An 8,209-nucleotide genomic window follows, 5' to 3' on the forward strand; every position below is an offset into this window, starting at 1 on the left:
GATGGCTTTTATTTCTTTTTGTTGTCTGATTGATGTTGAATAAAAGTGGCAGGAGTGGACATCTTTGTCTTGTTCCTGACTTTAGAGGAGTCCAGAAGAAACCTCTTTCCCTAAAAGCAAACAAACAACATCAAAGTGGTAAATAGATGGGCTTTAGCAAACCAAAATAGAAAATGTTTGCCATATAATCACTATGTTGAGTGATGCAGTAAAATGCCAAATCATCTACGTATCCATTTATGATATATTAATCAATAACCCAATATGGAAGATACAAAAATTTAAAATTATCTTTGAGATGCACTCTTTATACATATGTACCTACCAGATTATGAGCATCATCTTCTTTTTTTAAAGAAAATATCTCATTTATTTAAATGTCTTTAAAGCAAAGGCAAATTTGGAAGGTGAGGATGCACACTGCACAACTTTGAACCCTACATCTTCATTTTCTCAGTAGATGCCCCAGTTCTTTCTACTTATGAAATACAAGACAGCATTGATTTTGTATCCAGCCACACTGCCAAATTGCTGTATGAGTTCTAGCAATCTTGGGGTGGAGTCTTTTAGGTTTTCTAGGTACAGTATCATGTCATCTGCAAAGAGGGAGAGTTTGACTTCTTCTTTGCCAATTTGAAGGCCTTTTATTTCTTTTTCTCTTAAATTTGTCCATCACCCATTCAATCATCCTTACATATTTCAACGTTAGAAGGAAGCCCTTTTCTTTCAATTCCTCTCTTTTTAGGACTATCAATAATTGTCAACTTCTGTTTCACCTGTACACTTCTTACATCTTTAACCTCTTCCCTCCATCAGCTTCTAAGCCTGGTCAAGTTTTCCCATATTAAAAAAAAACCAAAAACACCAAAATATCAAAACTCCCCTTCTCAAACCCATGACATTTTTAAAGACACTTATTCTTAAGCTAACATTTGCTATGCTCTTTCTGTATTCCCAAAATTTTACCAATCTCAAGTCTCCATAAGTTATTTATTTAATCTTCACACCTACCTTATGAAGTAGGTAATATTGTTATCTTCAATAGACAAAGAAAACTGAGGCTCCAGAGTTTAAGCAAATTCCCCCCAAATCATGCAAATGTTTAAGTGGTGGAGCTGGGACTTGAATCCCTAACGATGTGACTCCAAAGCCTAAGATTTTAACCACTACACTGGCACTGGCTTTTCTCTCCTATTCCCTCTCTCTATGTCTCTCTCTGCCTCTGTCTCTCCCTCCAACCCCCCCCTTTATTCCCTTCCTCTATCCTTCCTTTCTTCTTACTTTCCCTCCCTTTCTTTAATTATCCTCTTTCTCAAGAGAATATTCACAACCACTATGCTTCCTACGTCACATATTACCTTTTGGCAATGATTTTTGCTCTCACAACTGCATCACAGCTACTCTATCAAATAAATTTCTTGGCACTAAACTTAACCTTTCCTTTTCCCTATAATATTTCCAGTCTCATTTTCTACCTTTCTATAGTATTTAACACAGATATTCATATGTTTTTTTTTTGTAACCCTTTTCCTCTTAACTACAGTAATGCTGGGATCCCTGGGTGGTGCAGCGGTTTGGCGCCTGCCTTTGGCCCAGGGCGCGATCCTGGAGACCCATGATCGAATCCCACATCGGGCTCCCAGTGCATGGAGCCTGCTTCTCCCTCTGCCTGTGTCTCTGCCCCTCTCTCTCTCTCTCTGACTATCATAAATAAATAAAAATTAAAAAAAAAAATCTCTGCCTCGCCCTCCCCTTTAAAAAAAAAAAAAAAACTACAGTAATGCTGTACAATCCTAGTGCTAAATGAGATCTCTCCAAAAATTTAATTGCTAATTTATACCTTTAACTATTTATTTATTCAAGAAATATTTAATGAATCTCTATTATGTGTTATGCCTTAATCTATGTGCTGAGAATACTATCTGAAAAAAACAAAGTTGCTGCCTCCAGAGAGCTTACATTTTGGTGGATAACCCAGTAAGAGGCAACAAAAGTTTTTAAAAGAGTAAAATATGTAACATGTTCTAAAAAAGAGAGAGAGAGATACCTGGGGGGAGAGCATTTAAGCAGAAAAATAGCAAAAAGAATGGTTTTGAAGTAGAAATAGCATGGAGACCACTATAGCTGGAGCACAAGGAGCAGAAGGAGAGATAGATGTGCTGTCAGAGAGCTTGGGAACAGGTTATATAGGGCCTTATAGAACATGTAAGGAAGGACATTGGCCTTTGCTTGGGGTAAGATAGGAAGTCTTTGGAGAATTTGAGCTAAAGAGTAACATAATACAGCTTTTATTTCAAATAATCATTTTCTATGTTGCCAATAGACTATAGGAGGACAAACATAGAAACAGGAAGACCAATTAACAGACTATTGTAATAATTTAAGTGACTATTGATTTTAAAAGTGTAGTAACAGTGGAAGTTGTAATTGTGACTGAATTGGGGATACATTTTTAAGGCAGACCTGACAAGGATATACTAGCAGACCAACTATGGGTGTGAGACAAGGAGATAAATCAAGAGTTTTGGTCTGAGTTATTGGAGATACAGGTGTTGTGGAAACAAAATTATACATACAATGAATATAAAATTATAAATTAATGTATGAAGGTTAATATTTATTTGAATGTGCTGTAGCCTGCCTCCAAGATTATCCCCATTAAATTGCAGATATTGACTACATCTGTCAATTTCCTAACTGCAATGTCTTGAGAGATCCTAAGACAGACCACCCAGCTGAGCCATTTCTGAGTTTCTGACCCACTGAAACTATGTGAGGTAATAAATATTATTTTATGATGCTAAATTTGGGGCTGCTTTGTTTTCTAGGAAAAGGTATGTAATAAAGATTTTGGTGCTAGGAATATAGTGCAACCATAATAAAACCCTAAAATGTGAAGAAGCTTGGAAACTTGGTAGTTAGCAGAAACTCGAAGGATTTTTGAGGAAATATTAGAAAAAGCCTAAAAAACATTGGCAAAACTGTTAGTAGAAGTCTGCTGGATTTTAAAGAAGCTGCAGGGGATCCCTGGGTGGCTCAGCGGTTTGGCCCTGCCTTTGGCCCAGGGCGCTATCCTGGAGCCCCGGGATCGAGTCCCACGTCGGGCTCCTGGCATGGAGCCTGCTTCTCCCTCCTCCTGTGTCTCTGCCTCTCTCTCTCTCTCTCTCTCTCTCTATCATAAGTAAATAAATAAATATTAAAAAAATAAAGAAACTGCAGATGAAGGCTTAAAAGAAAGTGGGAAAATGTTATTGAAAACTGGAGGAAAGGGATCCTTATTGTATAGGGGTTGAACATTTAACAGCACCATCACCTGTGTTAAGAGGAAAGTAGGAAATATACCAGATAAACCAGGTTATCTAGCTATGGAGATTTCTAGGCAGAGTGTCAAGAATGCCTCCTGGTTTCTTCTTGCTGTTGATAATAAAATGCAATAAGACACTGGTGAACTTAAGGAAGGACTATTAACAAAAAGGATCCAGTCTTGCAACTTAAACATTACTAAGAGTAAATTTTCAAAGTTCTTACCATAAGAAATTTGTAACTATGTGAAGTGATTGATGATAACTAAACTTACCGTGGTAATAATTACACAATATATACATATATCAAATCATTATGTTGTACACAGTGAATTAATATGTCAATTATATCTCAATAAAACTGGTGAAATAGAGGAGGTCTTGCAGGTTCTAAAAATTTCCCTCTCTAGATGGCAGATATTGCTAAAATTAAGGAATGGCTCAGAGGCAAGGATCAAATCCAGGTCACTGTTAGAAAAAACAGGATATAGAGATGAAGATCAGAGTGTAGGTGTAAAATTCTTTAACACATCAGAAAAATGTAAAAGTGTTTCACAGATCCATTTAGTTAAGCAATAAAACTTGTAAGAAACAAAAGAGTACTGTCAACAGTCTCAGCAGAAGCCCAAGTTAGAAAAAGGTTATGTGAAGGAGATTTTAATGGTGTGAATCCCCAATAAGATTCACAGTATTTACACAAAGTTTAAAAAAAAATTATATTGGAAGAAATACTGTTAGCTTGTAGTGAAAAGGACAGAAAAATAGAAAATGAAGACTTTGGATCCCAAATCATTCATAAGCCAGAAGCAGGTTGAATAAACCATGGGTCCCCACACATGGGCTCAGAGGATAGCATCAAGAACACAGGATACAGAGTCAAAGGCCATGCAGAATAATTCCTGGGCAGGAATAGGACTTAGACCTAATCGGGGAACTTCCAACATATGCCTAACTGAATTTCAAGAGTTTTTAGATGACTTTGCCTCCCATTTTCTCCCCTCTTAAATAAGAATGTCTACAGTGGTTGTCATAGCAATGTGTTTCCTACTGTTGTGTATTAGGTGGAAAACAAATAGAATATCTCTTTAGTTAACAGGTCTTTGAACCAAGAGGAACTATTTTTGAGAGCTCTGCTTCTGAAACTATAATAAAGGAGCCTCATCCACACTATAACATTATTTAGATGAGGTGATGGTAAACTCTGAACTAATGCTGGAATGCTATTAAACTTTTGGTGACCTTGGAAAAAGAGAGTATATTTTTTGTAAAGGAAGGGCATGAATATTTGGTAGCCAAAGGGAGGACTCTGGTAGCAAGCCTCTAAGATGATCTTTATGATTCTTGCTCCTCAATGTTTATGCTTTTGTATAGTCCCTTTACACACTAGACAGGGCTGACCAATGTAACTAGTAAAAGAGTGCAGAAATGGTGGTATGTGATTTCTGAGAATAAATTATAAAAGTCATTGTGGCTTTACCTTGTTCTTTCTTGGATAACTCACTCTAGGGCAAATCAACTGTCATGTTATGAGAAGCCCTATTGAGAGGTTCACATGGGGAGAAACTGAGGCTTCCCACCCAAAACAAGCATAATTTGCCAGCCATGTGAGTGTGCCATCTTAGAAGTGGATCTTCCAGCCTCAGTAAAGCCTTCACATCACTATAGTCCTAGCTGACATCTTAATTTTAGCATCATAAAAGACCCAAACAAGAAGTACCAAGCTAAGTCATTTCTGAATTTTTGACCCACAGATTCTGTAAAATAATACATGTTTTAATATTTAAGCCACTAAATTTTGGGGTAGTTATGCAGCAATAGAGAACTGTTGCAGAATAAGATATCACAATAAATCATTTATTATTTTTTAAAAGCTAACAAATATCACAAACATGGCACAAAACCAGGAAAATAACACAAGATTCTTCTTAATTAACTACCTGGTACACTGCTAAACTATCTTTTTTTCTATAGCTTTCAGCTACAAACTCTTTGAGAAGTCAATCTTCTCTAGCATAATTGATCAATTTTTTAATGATTGATAGTTTTTACACATTTCTTTCATCTTCCCCACATGTTATTGGTAATGTCATGTACAATATTAGGATTTTTGTAAAATTGGAAACTTCTATCAAATTTATTTAATGTATGAGCTGTAAGAATTCAGAGTATTTTAAATTTTCTTGTTTAATGACTAATATTAATACTGTTTCAATTGATGATACTCATTAACCAGTTTTGCATTGATATACTCATTGTAATGACAGTATTATGAGTTTTATGTTATCTTTACCAATGTTAGCAGTTTTGTTGTGCGCACTGCGGCAACACGATCAGGGTCCTGAGGATAAGGGGATGAGGAAAATAAAAGAAAAGTAAAGAGATGGGGACAGGAGGGACACAGTGGATGATGTCCAAGCAGTGCCAGCTTTATTCAAGGGTTTACAACATTTTATAGCATGAGCAAAACAAAGCCAAGAAGGTGTTTATTTTTAGCAGGTTTGTGAAACTCTCCAAAGTTCCCTTTTCTCAGCATGCAAGACAGACTCACAGGTGCCAGAAGACCTTGGTAAATAGATAAGCTTGTTGCTCCAGATGTGCATACTTCAAAGGAATATTAGGTATGGTAAACAGACCAGCAACGACAGACAGACCATTATTTACATTTATGACCAGGTCAGAATAAGTTGTATCTATTGTGTTATGTGGGCGATCGCATACAAGCGAGCCCCGAGAACCATTGCTCAAGCCCTTTCTCAAGCGTCTACCAACTATTCACCCTTTAGGCTCCCGAGCCTTTTGAATGAATGAAGGATGCAAGTCTGGGCCTGGTTTGGTTTAGTTACTCCAGCTAGTCCGTGGTTGCCCACACAGTTTGTATCAAATCAGCAAGAAATTTAAGTATTTTCCTGATACATTCATATGATTTACTTATCTTCCCTATTTGGATTCTTAAACGATCCAAGAGCCTATTCATCACTTCTATTCAACATGTATCTTTTCCTCTTAATGAAGTACTAGTTTGGACATAATCTCTTTAAAAAGTTTTGATCCATTCCTCAATGTCAGAATAATTTCTATTGATTTTATCACTCATCTTTATTAATTTTGCTTCATGTTTTATTAATGTTTTATCTGAATTTTCTTTCTGTGCTTTAATAAATAAATGTAAAGATTACAAATGGAGTACCTTTTATATTTGACCAAATCAGAAGTCTGTAAATTTTTACTTGTTTTACAGAATGTTCCAAGGCATCTTTTCAAATTTGCTTCTCAACATCAGAATAATCTGTATTTTATGTAATACATTTCATAAAAATGTATGATTATGTGAATAAATAAATTGCTAAGACCTGATGTTAGAGTCTTAGGAGGACCCATGAACGTAAGGAGTTGTGAAGTCTTTATTAACTACACCATAAGTTCACCTCTGCTTCTGAGAAACTATGTGAACAATGATGTCCTTTACTGAAATGAAGAGGCGTGCAGGAGGCAAGGAGAAGAGTATCAGGATTTCATTTTTTGGGCATTTTAAAACTGAAATGTCTAAAGGTAGGGCAGCCACAAAATTTTGTATCCAAACCATCACACTGAGTGTGAAAGAGAGACTATTTATAAAAATAGACATAAATCAAGACTGTCCCAAACAGTTACATTACCTATTGAACATCCAAGTAGAGATATTGAGTAGACAATTTGCTTATAGATTAAAGTTCAGAAGAAAGTTCTAGCCTGGAGATATAAATTTGTATGAGAGACATTAGTATTTAAATGATTCTTAATGTCATGGAACTAAATAAAACCACTCAGAGAAGGAATGTAGATAGAGAAGAAGACTGAGATCTGAGCTCTGAGATATTCAAATATTTAAAAGTGAAAAAGAAAAGGATAAATCAGGTAACAAGAGCCAGAGGTATAAGAGGAAAACCAACAACATGGTGTGCATGAAGCCATGTGAAGAAAGGGTTTCAGGAAGTATGTGATCAATTGAACCAAATGATATTGATAAATAGAAAAATGGGAACTTAGAATGATCTTTGGATAGAACAAGCTATTTAATTTTCTGAGTCTAGTGAAAAAACAAAAATATGAGATCTCTTGTTCAAAAGTTACCAAGAATTTCAGGATGGCAACAAGAGTATTAAGTGAAACCTTTGGCTCCTCTAAGAGTGATGTCTTTGAGATGAAAGAGGATGAGATTCAGGACACACATAAAGAAGTGGACAGGACTTCCATTTTAACAGGAGGAAAAGCAGAGTAGATAGTATAGGGTGTAGAGAAACTGATAAATTTGGAAGTGGAATTGTGATTAACTTCTCTTTGGATTTCTTCTATTTTCTCAGACCATCAGTTAAGGGTAAGAAGGAGTGAGGTTGTTAGAGGCTTGAAGAATGAGATGTATTTTCTTTAAGGTTGTATATTCCACATTAGCACACTATTGGTACTTATTAGCTATAACTACTCACAAGAAGTCATCAAATTCTGTTTTTTGTACTCTCAGGATCTCTCTTGGGCTCTGTTCCTTTCTTCACATTTTTATGCTAACTACACTTTTTTTAGGTGTGCATCTTTCCTTGCCTATCTGTTCCCCAATATTTGGTTTTCCCTCCTCCAAATTATCCTCCATACTGAGGTATTCTTATGCTTGTGTTCCACAATAAGATAATGTTGAGTGAATAAATAAATAAATGGTTATACAAACCTTAGCATCGATAATTATACACACAATGGATTTCTTTACAGAGAAAAGGCAAATTTAATGTGAAATGGGAGATCTCAAGCTTGAGTTTATAGAACGCTCAAGGGTCATATATCTTGAGAGAAAGAGAGATAAAAAGAATATAAAAAGTAAAATTCTGTCACTCGGCCTTATAACGGTAATTTTTGTCTCTGGAAAATAAAAATAATTC

This window comes from Canis lupus, chromosome X (assembly GCF_003254725.2).
Source record: "Canis lupus dingo isolate Sandy chromosome X, ASM325472v2, whole genome shotgun sequence".
Classification (NCBI taxonomy): domain Eukaryota; kingdom Metazoa; phylum Chordata; class Mammalia; order Carnivora; family Canidae; genus Canis; species Canis lupus.